General features: G+C 26.2%; 2 protein-coding genes across 4 annotated transcripts in view; both read left to right on the plus strand.

The window, feature by feature from the left end:
* The window catches only part of LOC119671504 (mucin-5AC-like), a 531,335-nt gene that overhangs the window by 109,586 nt on the left and 403,671 nt on the right, over window positions 1–18,078 (plus strand). The window lies entirely within an intron of this gene.
* The window catches only part of LOC119671506 (putative leucine-rich repeat-containing protein DDB_G0290503), a 49,746-nt gene that overhangs the window by 21,518 nt on the left and 10,150 nt on the right, over window positions 1–18,078 (plus strand). Inside the window, exon 1 of one of the 3 annotated variants that reach the window (XM_038082177.1) lies at window positions 2,894–3,007. The exons of the other annotated variants lie outside the window; for them this stretch is intronic. The gene's annotated coding sequence lies outside the window, so the exon portion shown is untranslated. Of the gene's footprint in view, window positions 1–2,893; window positions 3,008–18,078 lie in introns of those variants that run through there. 3 annotated transcript variants of the gene reach the window in all.

The following is an 18,078-nucleotide window of genomic DNA, read 5'->3' on the forward strand; positions in this document are numbered from 1 at the left end:
TCTATATGAGTATTATGTATGCGCAGTTTTGTTTATTAACACCTAGAGATATGGTGTTTCCAAAAACTCTCAGCAAACGTATATTAAATCTTTTGAATTATGTATTTTTATTGAAAGTTATATAGTAATTTTACTTCAAAAATTAATTATGTTTTTTAAAATGCTATCTATATGTTTTACTTAAAAAATATACTTAAAAAATTCGTCATCTGTTAATTAATATACCTGCGATTTTTTTTAGTATGATGATAGTTTATGGTGAAATAGATAGTTACGTTACCTCTTATCTTTCTATGCACGGTTTAATTTTAAAAGCATTTTGAATTAAATGTTTATTTTATATAATTTTTGACTTATCTTAGTAAACAGAACTTTTAAAAAATAGGTATGTGTAGTCGTGAGCTACGGATTGTCACTTCAGATGTAATAACTTCTTTTTATCTAAATTTGATGAAATTTTGATTATCAATAGATGTAATTACATTATAAACATTTCTTTCAAAAAACATCTATTTATTTTGAACTTCATCGTATCTATTATTTTTATAAATTTTATAAAAAGATTTTTTTTTATTAAATTGTAAATATTTCTTATGTTCTAGAAATTCTTTATTCTTCTTGATTTGTTATAGGATATTATAATTAAGTTTTTTTACGATTTGTTTCACATTATCTTAGGATCTTATGGGATATGCTTGGTCCTACCAATTTCTATTTAAACTAAGAACTGTAATAAATTACATTAGAAAGATATTTTTATTAAAACAAAATGTATACTTTAAGTTTATGCTTTACTTCAACTATATCACTCCGATACTTATATGGTAACACAATATGCCACTAGACCGAGGTAGAACCATAAATCACACTGTTTCCCTAAACCTAAATAACTTTGATTTTAATCATCAAACTAGGTATATTGTTTAAATTTATATTATTTATTTAAATATTTAGTTAGTTTGTTAATACATATAATAAAATATATTAATTTTATTATCATGTTATTATTATTAAATTTTTATTATAATTGTAAACAATTTTTAAAATTATTAATAAAAACATAACACTATTACGAAAGAAGGATATATATATCATATATGTTAAGATACTATAAAAATTATAAGATTATAAAAAACAAATATTCTTGATCGTCAGTCAAAATTATTAATCTGTTTATTAATATATAGATAAATTTCAATTTTTAAGTTAATCAAATGAAACTCCACACATATCATGTCTCCATATGTATAAAATTAATAGATTATGTACTACCTAACACCATAAATGCTAAAAATAATTTTATATATTTAAATATGTATGTTCATTGCTCATACAAAAGTCAAAAGTAAATTTTTCAATAAATCTGGAAAAGATTTCTATAATCTCTAAGACTTTTATAATCCTTTTGGGTAGAGCATAGAATCGTTTCTATCAATTCATCATAAATTTAGTGAATTATTATTTATAAAAAAATAGCTTATCTGTATTTATAATACTGTAGTTATAAACTTTTTTATTTAATTTTATTATAAAATATATTTTAATTGAAGTTATTGTGCGTAAAATAATTGCCTTCAACAGCGATAGTAAATTATAATAGGGTTTACTCATTTACTCGTGTTAAGCTTACACTGTAGCTCATAATACGGTACGTAGATCTTAGATCAATTATTGAATAATCACGAGGTTTTTCAGGAATACATAAATTAGTCAGTGAGTAAGGTAGGATTTTGCTGAAACTCACCAGCCCAGATGCACTAACTCGGAAAATACTCAACATGAACTAATAATTATTTTAATTCATATACATAATAATAATTAATTGATTTAAGTACATTAATTAATTAATTAGCTAACCTTTTTCATGTTTAATTTAATTTATTTTTTTACACTCGTAGTTCCAATAACTCATATTTTGTTAACTTTTTTTTGTAACAACATAAACTGTAGCACCTTATTTCCTCTGAAATACCCGTAACATAAATTTCCGGTGCTCTACATGCTTACTTAATTCTACTCCTACATTTTGGAGCGATCGTACGGCTTAGACTTGGAGGTTCGTTTCTAATCGGCTTTGATCGTTAGCAGCGAATGAGCGCTGTGTGGTACTGTGGTACTGTGGTACTGTTAAGGTACATAAGCAGCGATATAGGCTTTCGCGACGACACAAATACTATGAAACAGTGCGCTCTGAAATCCAGCTCGTGGGGTTTACGATCCAAAGTTACAGGTAATGTTCGTCACTTGTTGATCAGTTGCGGTACGAAGAAGTTGAGTTAAAAGTTATTGCGCTTGACGTTGTGTGTTTGCAGTGGAAAAAGAGTGTGTTACAAAGTGCAATGCCGGTTGGTTCCAAAAAAAAAATTTTTAGCTTAAAGAAACAAGTTCTCAGATACAATTTATTATTTGCTTAAATTTAATAACATTTCGCATTTATGTTTAATTAGTTTTTTTGTTTAAATATAATTATTTTGTGAAATTTTTGTGAACTGAAAAGAACATTTGACACAGCAACTTTGACTTTAAACCCTAAACGTGCTTAGTCAACTTTTTAATTATAATATATTTTTCAACGAAAGTGCATTGAGTGTTGCTCACAGTTTTGTTGCTGCTTCCCATTGTGTAGCTGCAATTAATTCTAATGAATGCAAAGAACAAATACTTAGGAATTAAGACTCAAGTAAAAATTCTGTTTAAATAAAACCGGTACGACTGGACAAATGCATGTAATATTAATTAATTAAAATTAAAAACTTTTTTTGTTTGAGTTCCACGATTGCACAATTATGCAAAATTAATGCAGTTCTATTGCTTAATAGAGAAAAATTAACAAAATAAACATTGACACTAAACTTCACGTGATCTATTGCCGACTTACTATGACTTACTATTTTTGCCGAATAAAGTATCTTCTTTGCGCTTGGCAACTAAGCTGAAGATGCACAGCTTAAGTATCTCTACACAGATACTTATTTTTATTTCGAAATAAATTTGCTGCAGCACAAAGGTAAGCTTAATGCCACTTAAATTTGTATATTAACAGCAAAAAAAAAAAATTCTTAAAAAAATTATAAATTATATTAAATAAATTTTTAACAAAAATACTTATTTACTTATTTAATCAAGAAATAAATAGTTGCTATATGCAGCGTATTTTTAGCTCGAAAAACTTCACTTCATATATGTTATATAAATCTTATCAGTGTTATTAATGAAATAATATTTTAAAATAATTAAAATTTTTGCTGCCATTTATTTTAGGTAGCTAATAAAACTAAGAGTGGGTAATCAAGTAGTTATTTGTTATATCTATCAAAAGCACTTCAAATGATTTATGCATTTTTGAGATGTAAGATTTTAGAATTAACTGAATTAGGTATTAAATTTGCGAACACACTTGAAATTTGTATTTAACAGCTTAGAAAATGTTATTAAATAAGATTATATATAAATAATATTTATATATATATGTATATATTATTTAATGACTAATTTAAAATTGTGCAATTTATATCTTTAGGCAGTTGATGTGTAAATAATATTTCATTTATGCTTAAAAACAAGCGTAAAAATTATTTTATTAAAATATATTTATTAAATAACCATTTCAAGTTTATTTAATGAAATAGTCAATAAATATTTAAGGTTATAAATTACTAAATATTTAAAAAAAATATTAATAAATTTTTATTTATTTCAGATTAATTTCATTTATTAAATGTATACAGTAATAGTTCTTCTTTTAAGTATATTATTATTATTCAATTACATTTAACATTTACGTCTTTACATTTACGATTATGACTGATATGGTATGACTACCGGATATAATATATATTTAGATTTAGATATTTACCTATATATGTGTTTGTTTATGTATTTATATATTTATATTTATATATATATGCATTAATATATTTATTTATATACATACAGTAGATATCTAATATAGCAAGTACTTAATTTAATGAATGTACAATTTAATGACCGAAAAAATTATTTCGTTCATACATTCTATATATTAAAACATACGAATTACGTATAGTCAATAATTTAAGAAATACTATAGAAAAAAAATGTATAAGTCAATATGCATCTTGCTGAAATATCATCTATCATAAATTCTATAAAATAATTGAAGCACTAAAATTTTGATTTTACAAGACAAAGGAAATCATATAAAAAATACAAGAGAGAGTATCAAGGAACAAACGTTTTAAATTAAAAAAAAAAAATATTATCAAGTAATATTAACTGAACTAATGTGAAAGCTATATATCTTTGTTGATCCATTGATATAATGCATTTTTCGATCTAACGAAAGAAGTGTATTAAATATTATTCGTTAAATTATTCGTCTAATGTTTCATTGAATATTACCTTACATTAGACTAATAATATTTTTTTAAATCTTAATTACTTCTACTTCTTTATTAAATGAGATCAGTAACTCATATGATGTACCTAAGCCTCAGGACAATTATGTGGACTGAAAGAATTCACTTAATTGGTTTGTTACATCAATTTTTGCTTTAGATATTCGTTATATAAAGTTTTTTGGTAGTGCTTGTAAAAATCTTACCAAACTCTAGCCAGTGTAGATACAAGGTTAACATCCCTAAGAGTTTAAAATTTATATTTAAAGTTTAGAAAAGTAAATATTAATTAAGCTTTTTTATAAATTTTTAATGGTAAGATCAGTCTATAACCAGCAGATAAGTCTATTCCTCAATGAACGGGAATATGTGTATAAGTTGTTGGAATATTGACACAAATGCAATGTTTAATTAATTAAAAATAAATGTGCTTATATAAGCAATTATTTATATAATATAAATTATATAATTATTATAAGCAAATTTCAATTCAAAATTGAAATATGTTGGTTTTTGTAAGGATTTCTCAAGACCTATCATTCATAGAACAATCACTATTAATCCGCATATATTAGTGATATTTAACGATTGTTCCATACTCAAGACAAACGGATTTTAATAAAAATTAAATAAAAATATTCTTTTTGAAATGTCCACTTCGAAAAAGATACCTTAAGATGAAATTTATAGCAATAATCTTTTTATAAACATTTCGAAAGAATTAAAATAAACAAATTATTTGCGTTTTTATTTATGTCTGCCTTTGATAGAATCGGGCAATGTAATTCGAGAAATTTTGTTGACTTTATCTGTTGGAGATTTGTATATACAATTTTTGATAAATATGTTTTTTAAAGCTTCTCATGTGCATTTCTTAGAAATCAATATAAAATTAATGAAAATAATTCATATCTGCAAAAAAGCATAGAAGTGATTTTTGATTGAAATGGGTAATGTGTTACTTTAAAACTGCTGTATAATAATATATTATAGATTCTATAGATAGATATAAATTCGACTTATGTTTGTATATGTTAGACTCTTTATGGTGTTTACTTAGTTTATTTCCCAGTATAGATACGCCAAAGAGTTCTGTTTTTATGTGGTATAAATGGAACCAATGTATGGAATTAAGTACTCGTCCGTTCCCTCTGACAGTTATGTACCAATTCAGTTTATGACTTAGCAATAATACTTTTAGCTATTTATTTTTTTAACATTACTTTTTTTTTATTATTTATGATAAGATAAGCATTGTACGCTGGGATATTAGCATATAAACCATTATGATTTTGGCATGTTATGGAAATAAATAAATTACAATTTGTGGGCTAGCGACATATCTATCAACACATGGAATGTTTATATTTCATATATGGTATTTAGTTTATAGGGTTTCAAATCAAGTGCTTTTATCGCTGAAATTCGACAATTTCATTTAATTATAAAATATGACAAAATTCGTTTTGATTTTATGATTAACCATAAATGATTGATTTTTAGGGCACACAATAAAATTTAATTCGAATTGAAATAATATATTCTAATAACAAAATTACCAAACATAATTATAAAATAATAATACGGAAAAAAAATATTTATTTACATTATGGAAATGTGTTAAACTATTATATATAATAGTATATTTTGCACTGAATGCCTGAACACAGTGATTTCGCGGGAATGAAGTAGACGTATTTTTCGTTTAGACGTGTTTCTTTAGACGTATTTTCTAAAGAAACTAGCTACAGCAGCAACTACATGGAGCGGAGCTAATTCTGAACTCCAACCCAAATCGTTTTAACACCCTAGCTAAAATAACCTATATCAGCACAGTGGACTATTGATGGTATAGATGGTCTAACAGGGAAGATCACACTGCACCAAGTTCTTCGTTCCATAATACTCCAAGATAAAAAGCAAATAACTTTTAAATCTGAATAGATCGGGTTTCAAAACAATTAGAGTTATCACTGTCACTGGTTACTATCTTTTAAAACAAGCATGAAGTGTAGTTAAAATATAGAGTAAGAAGAGCTTTCCATTTGACATGGCTATATAACGATTCGGAAAAAATTTACCGAGCTAATAGCAGCAGCTGTTAACAGAAAATTCGCAAAAGGAGTTGAGACCACACTTTTGTAATGAAGATTGGTAGATTGGGTAAAGACGTGACTTGAATGTATTGAGTGATTGGGTTTAGTCTTAGCGGTGGCAGAGCGATAGAGCATTCTTTTCTGTTCAACTAATGCATCGGTGCCATTTATTTACCATACACTCGGCAATTAAATTTTGAGTTTTCAAAGCATTCTACACTGTTGGTACAGGAGAACGTCTACATTTGAGATGTCCGCCAGATCTATTAGATTCTCATAGTGGAATATCTCAATCTTGCAGGTATTTGTAAAGGAAATATGCCTACTTTTCCATGTAGCACCTTGAAATCTGTTTGAAGGTTTTCATTTTGAAATTTATTCGTTAAAATTCTTTTTCGAGTTGTATTTTATATTACAACATATAATTTTACAATTAAACACTTATAATATTTCTATATATAAGAACACATTTTTATTATTATTCCCATATTGTTAATTTACATTTAAACAAATTATGGATATATCTATTTTTTTATTATATTAAATTTAAAAAATCTCTTTCGTATAATTTATTTGAATTCAAGTTTCTTAGTCTTAGAACTCGTTCCTTTTGCACTTAATGAATTCATTTAAAATATGTCCATAAAATATCTAATTTATTAATGGAAGCTATTACATGTAACGTCTTTATTATTAACAAAAACTATTCTTGTACATAATATTAATAATATTATAGATTTGGTGAGCTTGAATTCATTTACCATTTAACCTTTGCATGTTTAAAGAATTGATGATGTTATTTATGAAGATAAATGAATTACTTGCAAAAAAGATTGAAACGTAATGATAAAAAAAATAAATAAATGTAAAAATTAAAACAGTAAGTAATGGTAAATATTCACTTCATATTTAAGTTTTAATTATAATTTTTTTTCGAAAATAAAAGATCAATTGTATTTATTAAGATTTTTGCAGTATTTATTGTATATATTGTATTTGAAGTTATAATAATATATATTAATATTATTATTAAATTATTATAATAATATATATTTTACTTTGAATATTAAAATATTTTTAATATTTTATAAATGTATAATCCAAATATTGTTAATATTAAATAATGGTTTTTATATATTTTATATCTGGCAATAGGTCAATTTTTGTCAAAATTAAAATTCAACGTTTAATGATTTTTTTTTTTGTAATATATTCAATATTTTTAATTTTAGTTTTAACAAAAAGTGACCTATATGCGGATAAAAAATATATAAAAACCATAATTTAAAAAATAGGTTTATAAATAAACTCAAAATTTAATAGTTATATTACTGAACTTTTTATTATATATATTAGGATCCAAATAAGATCATAGTATATATGGTAAAAAAAGTATATTTTTTTAAAATATGTGTTTCCTTGTGAAGTATCTATCATAATTTGTGTTTTAATAAACTTAATGTATTTCGCTATTAATTAAATCTTATTAAATATTTAGTGAGGTTGTTTCTAGTTAAACTTATTTTGCGTCTTTTAGATGCCCGGACTTTAGATTTGGTTAATTACTGAGCTACAATAATTACAATACAATAACTTATAATAACCTATAATAATTTATTTTATTCATATTTGTTGACGGTTAATGATGACCCGAAAACATTTGTTATATTTTATCGAAAAGTGTATAAATTCAGTAGTGATAAAGAATTACTATATTTTTTGAACTTATTTTGGCACATCTATTTATGTCTGGGATTTCTTTGTCTTTTTTATTTTTTTTTTATTTTTTTTTTGTTTTTTTTCATTATTTTATTACTAAAATAAATAAAAATTTATGTAAAAACTTTTAGTTTCATTTAATTTGATATTATTCCATCAAGAATTGCTTATATATGTACTATACGTAGTGTGCTTTACATATTCAGAATGAATGCAATTGCCATGCAAGTGCAAAAATGCTCTCCGTACATAACTTAAGTACACTTTTGTTTGCATGTGCAATATTTTGTATATTGAAAATGTATTTATGGAAAACCAAAACTTATTAAAAGCATTCGAAATCTAAAAAAAATTTGCGTGTTCACTAAATGACAGATGCAATCAAAAAACTGCAAAAAACAAATGCTATTTTACGTTTCAGGGTCATAAATATTAAAAAATATATAGATTTTATAATAGTATAAGATTAACTAACAAAATTTTAAAAGTTCGAGTTATAGTATTTATAAATAAGAGGATATAATTAAAAAGTATAAATTCGTATGGTGCAAAGTTCAATGTAAATTGTAATTAAAATTGAAAAAAAAAAAAATAAATTTGCACATTTTTTAGACTCAAAAACTAAAATAACATAAGTGTAGTTTATAAAATAAAAATTGAAAATGATTAAAAATATGTAACATATATATATACATCAGCACTTGAAGTTTATGCTTTCATGTTAATAGCCCCACAACTATCAAGGTCTTACACTTTTCAAAAGCCTTTAAGCCTCTAAAGCCTTTCTATCTTGTATTACATTTCTAATAGAGAATAACAAACAAAACAATGTATCCGTTCTCTGGATGTCATGACATAGCGACTACAATGTTGACTGTACCGCAGTTGAATTGACATGCAAAGGCGTATGTTAGTCATGAACTATATCAGACATATATTAGGTATTTACATACCAATCAATACCTATTATTCTGTGGTACTTATTTCTTTGCTCAAAAAGACAGAATAACTTGCGCTAAGACTAAACAACTTGATCAATTTGTAACCGATCATTTTTTAATGGACAGGCACATAGACATAAAAATTTAACCCATCATTTTTGTGGCCTCTGCTAAGAGGAAAGTAAAGACATAATTTACTTGTTACTATAGATTTCAACTATTGTGTAGATGAAGAACATTTTAAAATAAAAATCTTAGAGTGATGGAACGTACTCATATACGGTTTTCGTTTCTACCATAGATTTGCCCTTAAGGCTAATATCACAGGGGGAGTTTTGGGTAATGAGCGAACTGATGAGCTAGTCAGAATTGCATCGTAAACCGTTCTTGCACTCCATCAACAGTTTTGTGGGTTGCACTGGGCCATTATAAATCAAATAATCAGAGAGAGGGAGAATCGTTTGCATCTGGTGTACCACGAAGATTTCCCTGGATTAGGACAAAGCAAAGTACTAATCAAACCAAACTCCTACAAAAACATTTTGAAATTCTCAATAATTTAAGATTGGGTTTCATTACGGGTCATTATGGCCTGAAATATCATCTACATAAACTTAAATTACCATTAAACTTGAAGATGAGGAAGCAACTATGCATATTCTTTGTGATTGTCCAGTTTTAACGACGCAGAAAAGAAAGTTGTTTCATGTGGAATTTCTGTCACCAGTATAGATTAAGAACTCTTCTCTAAATTTAGTTCTGAACTTTGTTCACAAAGCTTTAAAGTGCTTAAAGTGTAATTAAAAAGGGAATTTGGTACAATAGGAATAGGTCGCTATATAGGCTGTTGGACGAATTTACGCCACTAGTTTAAAAAAAAGTTAACTCTAATATAATCTATATGTATTAATGTAATAATACATTACATATAATTAACTATAATCAATTAATTGTAATTAATTAATTAAAATAATTATAATTTAATATTATTCATATATTTTACTGCATCTTTAGTGAGTGCAACATTGAGATCTGTGGAAATTACTTTATTATTTAGCTAGTAGATGATACCTACCGCTGGTATTTCATCTTTGAAAAGTCGCAAATCTCGTTAGTCTTAAAAGTGGAACCATCGAGATATCACAATTTCTTTGAATATACTAGCATATTAATCCACACGATATATATATATATTGTACAATACACATTAGTAGTATAAAATTAAACTTACAATTTGTTATCAAAATATTTTATTTCATACTGTACACAAATCTCCCTACATGAAAGAAACTTTTTATAAAGAAATAATGTAGGTATGTATACCCCTAGAAAGGTAATAAAATTTTCGCGCCAAACCCATATCTAATAGTTTTGTTACTGTGCGGTGCTATTGGGTTTATGTTCGCATAATAGCAACATTTCTTATCTTATCTGTTATTCAAATAGTTTTTCTATTTACTGAAACTGACTCATATATGATCAATTGTGTTATGAAGCATATATACTTGCTATATACACATAATTTTGTTTATTTAGATATAAATAATTTGGTTATTTGATTCCATACAAAAATAAATGGCTGCAGTATGGAAGTAATATAGAAGTAGCCGCTTAAATACATATGTATCTACAAGTATAGATTAAATGCTAAAAGCGAATACTTATGAACTGAGTGTATATTTGGCTATATATATAAATGCCATAATCAATATTTGAAAAATGGCGCAAGTGTTTTACTGTAAATTAGCAAATAATTAAGTGCTTTATTAAAAAAATGAGCTCAACTTCACCCAATTCCACAAAATTTGTACAAGTGTAAAAAAATTTGCTCTCCATTTATATGTCACATTTATCAGGTTAATAAAACTCAAAGCAAATACGAAATGTTGTATATTGTATATATTGTATTATTCATAATGAAGAATTAGCTTTATGTAGTTTTATGTGGTTGTTCTATGGGCAGGGTTTTTTTTTAAATTAAAGCTAATTTTATTTTTATTGTAATGATGAATGTTTAATATTCTGCGACTGAAGAAGGTGGAAATTTTCCTTAGATAACAATACTACATTTTATCTTCCGCTGTTTATTTTGTACTTGTTAGTGGGTAAAATGCGTAAAATTTAAATAAAAAATTTTTTGGGAGCTTTGACTACATAACGCTTTTGATGATAATTATTACTACTACTATGCGGAAACGATTATTTGTTCTTAAATATATATTCATATTAAGAAAAGCTTATGAATAAGTCATTTACTAAAAAAATTGAAGTAGACATAAAACTATCTCATTATATGAGAAGTTAATATATACACCTTTTTCATAGATAGTTTTGTTAGAGTTTTATAATTAGTGTAAAAATTTAATTTTCAATAATTCAGTTAAAGCGCATTTTTGGCTATATCACACTTTCCATTTAACTGCATTTGATATATACAAATTAATATCTAAAGTATAAATGATAACACAGAATAAAAGACAATTGATAAACAAATCTGTTGCGTCACACTCTACGCAAACCATTCAGTTTAATCGCACATGTCACTCTAGAATGGAATCCGTAATGAAGAAAAAATCGCGGTCGACCAAAGGCTACAAGGAGTAGGACAATCCATAGATCAATAGAGAATCGAACAAATCATTCAGTGAACTACCAACTATAGCGTATGATAGAAATAATTGGAAATCTTTTGTGATTAGATTAAGTTCTTGAATTTATATTTTTCAACATTTCAATAATAATAATATATGACACATGTACAACATATACAATATATACGATATTTCCAATTAGAAGTAATTGGAAATCTTTTATGATTAGTCTAAGTTCTTGAATTTACATTTTTGAACATTTTAATAATAATAATATATGACAACATCATTGTTGTTGCAAATTTTTCGTTTTTTTTATACTTAAATCAGTTTTGAATTTGCATTGTTGCTTTATGCTGACTTGTCCTCCGTAAAAATGCTAGACCTCAACTCAATACAAACGTGTATATTAGGTTCAAAATGTATGAAAAATCACAATAAAGATACAATTAGTTTAAGATTTATAAAATATATTTTTATATTAGAATATACTTAACAAAAGTTAAACGTTTTTACTAACAAATTTATTTTACAAAATTATTTATATAAAAATAAAAAAAACAAGCAATAAAAATTAATCAAATTTTTCTTCGATTAAAAGTACAACAATATTTAATTCAACCATTTTTATTTTCTGTATATTAAAAGAATATTTTTTTTTAAATATAAATAATTTTAGTCATCATCACCTCACAATTATTACTTTAGAAATTCCTAAAATATTAGTAATACTCACTACCACACAATTAAATAGGCAGCCAAACACACATTTTTATTTATTTTACTGACATACGTTAACCAGTGAAATAGTGTCAATTCGTTATATTCATTATATTTTTTTTATATTAATAAAATAAATAATTAAATTTGTATACAAATTTGTATTTAATTATTTTACTTACTGAATATATAGTACATATAATGGAATTCAGGCTATACAAATACTTCTCAGCACCTTTACTCACTTATAAATACTCTCGGAAGCTTAGCATCAAAAATATGCTGTCCATTTATAATGAAATAGTGAAGTCGGTCACGTTCTACATACTTTAGTTATGCCTATTTCAAGCATATAAAGGAATGGGAAAATTACTAGACCATTCTGTGGGTCTAATGTGTCAACCCACAGAATGGTATAGAGATTTCTTTATTAAGAGTTTAGTATATATACATAAACCAATTTTTTTGTGTTATTAATTTGAATTAAACATTAATAGCAATATTTTTCAACATAAGGCTTTAAATAGAATCTTCAATGTTATCTGTCTAACGCTTAAGGTCTCAATTTGTAAAACTCTTAAATAGAATTCTCCCTGGTACATTAGGAATCATCGTAGGAATCATCATCATAAATACAAGGTCTTAAAAACGATATAACATCGGTTGATAGTTTGTAAAAATTAAACCGTTTGTTCCATACCGAATGCTGGAACAGCTTTCATATCTGGTATTAATAGTACTGTTTTGATATCGTTCAGATTTTTTATATTATTATTTCTATGTCATTGAAATAAAGGTAACGTCTTGGACTTTATAAAATAATCGTTTTATGATTCGAATGATTTGAATCTTGTATAAATTATTTTATTGATAAAAAGCGAAGTAATCATATCATACTTTAATAAGAAGTTAAGTGTTCTTAATTATTCATTTACTGGATTATATATATTTTTTTTTTGTTAAGAAATAAAAAATAATTTTGCTTCTAAACTGTATAGTAAAAACACCATACTTTCTTTTAAGAACTTATATATATATATATAAAATAATACAAATGCAGTTAAATATAAAATGCAATGTGAGGGTAAGAGAGAGTATGGAATGAATTGCATTTTTAGCCACATAAGCCGTATAGGCTGGGGATTTTTTGCATTATCTGCCACGTTATTACATACCAATTTTAATTAACTTTTTTGTTGTGTATTGTTAGTTGTTCGTTTTTGTATTGTAGTATATAAAATCATAGATAAAAATGTACTTTTTATTAGTCGCGCTTTGAATTTTGTCATTATAGCAAATATTTACATCGGCATATGCTATAATTTATCGAGTTTATTACATGGTAACTCAATATTTTATGTACATTTTTTTTCTGCTACTGTCGTGTCAGTAGAATAAAATGTATAGTATATAAAAATATAGTAAATAAAAGAATAGGGAATTATATAAGGGTATTCATTTAGTCTTTAAAATACGTAAGCAAGTGTGATAATTTTGATTTATATTTATTTTGTTTGTTTATTTTTGTTTTGATAAAGACTACAAACGAAGAAATGTTGAAACTTCTAAATTGATTTTTTGATAATACAGGGTGCTAAAAATGTAGTATATAATTCATTGGGTCAAGAAAAGAAAAAATCGTAGATCCCCATTTCGTCTATTTTCAATGTTTATCGAGATAGAGAGTGTCAACCAAAAATTTATTCAAAAACAACCTTCAGTACTAAAACCCTTAACATATCAATAATAGTGCATTTCTTATTCATTGATCAATTGTATATTTTACATTATACTAATTATAGTCAAGTACGGCTTTGGATCAGTTGGTTAAGGTGCGCTGATTCTGAGCTTCACATTTGGCAGGACCCGAGTTCGATTCCTGGTACTTGCAGTCTCAAAAAATAATTATTTACGAATAATTAAATACAAGAATTATTTCCAAGACCACTGATGAAGGGTATTTGGCAATACTCGAAACAGCTGTATGGTCAGCCAAAAATTCAATTAATTAAAATAATTTAAAAAAAAAAAAAAAAAAAAAAATAAATTTTTGTTGTTGTTTCACTTCTGTTCGAAAACCTCTTTATCTAATTATATTATTGTATTGTATTACAAAAACTATAATAATAATGATAATTTTTTTTGTCGAAACCGACGTGTCTTATGACGAAAACAAACTATTTAAAAGTTGGAAGGGTTTGAATAATGTTTTTGAAATATTTTCCATATTTCTTTCAGAAAACGTTACTATCTAATAATTTATTAAATATAAATTTGAAATTAAAGTACACTTCTTAAGCTAAATACCAACAAGATCCTTGGGTACAGTTCGTTATAATCTTCGATCTAATTGTATAGGATAAAAGAGACACATAGCCTCTGGATTTATGTGACACCTGAGTCTGCCGGCATGAGATTTGCGTACTTAGTAATGACGTTCGCTTCATATGCAATGCCGAGGTCCCGATAAAGATCCGAGTTACGTATATACCAAGGCGCTTTAACAATACACCTCAATACTTTATTTTGGAAACGTTGAATAACCATACGGTTAGTTTTACTTATACAGCTCCAAATCTGTAAGTCGAATATAGCTGAAGCTATTGGCAAATTATCTGACCCGTCAGTATGGCCAGCGTTATTATAAGATATATAGGCCTGAGAAGGAAATGTGTGGTCTTTGTGAGTAAATAAAGGGTTTAGTCAACTTTCTTGTGCTGAGCTGCTATTAATCTAGAGCATCAGAAGAATTCGGCATGGCGAGCTTATATTTCAAAGCGGACTTCGTGTGATAACCGACGACAACTTTGTTCCTATTTAAATTTCCCAATTTACCGGCAAATCGTTTTGAAGATATGCCGGCGATCCGTTTTAACGATCTGTGAGTGAATTGTTTTCGCGAGTTGCGATCAAATCGTTTTGTTGATGAGCCGGTGAATTGCTTTAATCATTTGCCAGCGAATCGTTAACGATATGCTATCAAATCGTTAACGATATGCTATCGAATCGCATTAACAATGTTCTATCGAATCGTTTGCGCGATGTACCGGTGATTAGGTTTGGCGAATCGTTTTTGCTACACTAAGAAATTAAGCGGAATATGTAGAAAACTTTAATTGTTATTTTTTTTATATGTTTGAGAAAATTTTACGCAATACCAAATTAATTACAATACTTTCCAAAAAAACATTATCTGTTATTTTCAAAAATAATCACGATGTTTTGTCATCGTTTATAAGAGTAATGCAGTAATGCTACCATTATTTACGTGTAAGGTTATAAAGTTCTTATGTACTAAGTTAAAAGTAAAACTAAGACAATGTATATATCTTCGAGTAAGTTTGATTCTTGAGAAAATGTCATCAAACTTGTGCTTCTATTTTTTTTTTTATGATTGTTTGTTGAGCGCTCATTAAGTGGCGTTTATGACCTTCCACAGTTTGTGATTTTGTCTTTATGAGTAAAACGTACAATTAAAGTTGACCTGCTTTTGTATTCAGTATGTGCAAAACTTAAACGCACAGTTTAATACCGCGCATAATTAGCTGTTTTGCCTGCCCAGTTTCGTGCATATCAAGTACTTCGCATATGCATCTACCTCTCAAAGCCCATATGTCTCTGAACATGCCCACTTAGCGTTTTACTTTTAACCACAAATTTGCCATTCATATGTACGGAAAAAAAGAAAACAATAAAAATAATAAATACTAAACTGTCAAGCCAAGTTTAGGCACGTTAAAGTACTTGAACTAATTCCTTACCTCCATAAAGGCAACCATCCAACGTGTTTGTGTGCATGCTTGTCCGCCAGTTTGTGACCGTGTTGCTATTGTGTGGTTGTATGGTTATGGCTATGAGAGAGAAATTATTCTGCACAATGGCGTATGACGGACCAATTTTTTTTTTTTCGTTTTCCATCCGATGTTGCCTTTATATCTGTTAGTGAGTTACAATGAATGCTGCTTCATTTTTCATATTTGTGACCGCTTGAATGGATTGGAAACAACATAATGACTAAGCACTTTGAGGTACATAAGCCAAACAAATATACAAGTGCACACACTCACGCGCTCCAAAAAGTCTGTGGACTTACGCAAATCCACTTTGCTGGAGGATCTATCTCTGGCTCGGCGCTGATTTTCGATCACTGACTGCTACCATTAAACCCCTGCATATCTCATTTATTTTTTTACTCCAACGTACACTTTTGTATATTGAAAAATTTTTGCAATATTTTTACTTATAAACACAACTTGCAATTGCTGAGGTTTTCTCATTCTTTCTATTTCTTTTCAGAATATTTTTATGTATTTGCCCGTCGTCGTTTCTCTACAATATCTCAAATTGATAGTTTATTAGTCTCGGTTTTTATATAATTTACACAGAAAAACGTTTTTTCGCTGATCAAGGTTTTTTATTTAAATTTTATCTTCAAAATATAATGATTATAAAAATTTTTATATGCGAGATCACGTTGCAAAAATTTTAGCTGAGCTGATAACGAAACTATTTTAAATTATATTTCAAAAAGGTGTGAAAAAATATTTTGCAATGCCTTAAAAATGCTTTTAATTAATTTTAAATGAATATGCGAAGTTGTGCTCCAGACAAAAGATATATCATATATAAAGAAAAAATAGAATGTCATATTTATTTAATTTAAAAGAGAAGACTGCATAATATTAGATATTCCTGATTTTTATAGGCATTTTCCTTTCCTTTGTTTTTCTTGGATATTGAAATCAGTGAGACCTAAGATGAGCCCCAAAAAAAAAAAAGGAAAAAAGTGTTGAAAGACACTATCAAACAATACAAATCAATATATTGAAAATAAAATAAAAAGATATTATATCTTACACGATTTTAGTTTAGATTTTTAGATATTTAAAATCAAATGAGTTAGTTTTTTTTATGCAGCCGAAAAAATAATTCTTTACAAAGATATATTCTTTATAAAAACCATGCATATATCTTTTAAATTACGCTGACACTATTTTTTTTAATATAGAAATACTTCAAGACACTACTTATTTAACTTCCTAGTTTTAGTACCTTTTGAAAGATTTCTCTCATTATATCAAACTATTGGAAAAGAGAGGGCAATTCTAGATTACTACGATTTGAAATTATTTAGTAAATAAAAATTATAATTTAATAAAAGATACATGCCTATAGTATTTCTTTTGAATCTCACTGTAAACATTCTCCCAGTTCTAATACCTTCTGCTACTAATTTATTATATGTTATATATATTATTATTATAATATATATTACTATTATTATTATATATATTATTATTATTATATATATTATTATTATTATATATATTATTATTTTTATATATAACATACATATATTCTTTGTGTAATAAATAATTAAAAATATTTATCATAAAATTGTATTTTAAATACAATAATTGGAGAAAATTTTGTATAAAAACTTAAAGGGGTATTCACAATCTTGAGCAATAACCTTGCAAAGTATTGATTACTAATAGATGACCTAATTAACTATAAATACTTGTTTCAAAAAATATTTTTTTTATTTTAAAACCCACGTTATGATTATTATATTATATATAATATGTATTATGTACTTATTATATATATTTAAAATTAATATAATGGGAGTTTA

The sequence above is a fragment of the Teleopsis dalmanni genome, chromosome 1 (assembly GCF_002237135.1).
Source record: "Teleopsis dalmanni isolate 2A chromosome 1, ASM223713v2, whole genome shotgun sequence".
Classification (NCBI taxonomy): domain Eukaryota; kingdom Metazoa; phylum Arthropoda; class Insecta; order Diptera; family Diopsidae; genus Teleopsis; species Teleopsis dalmanni.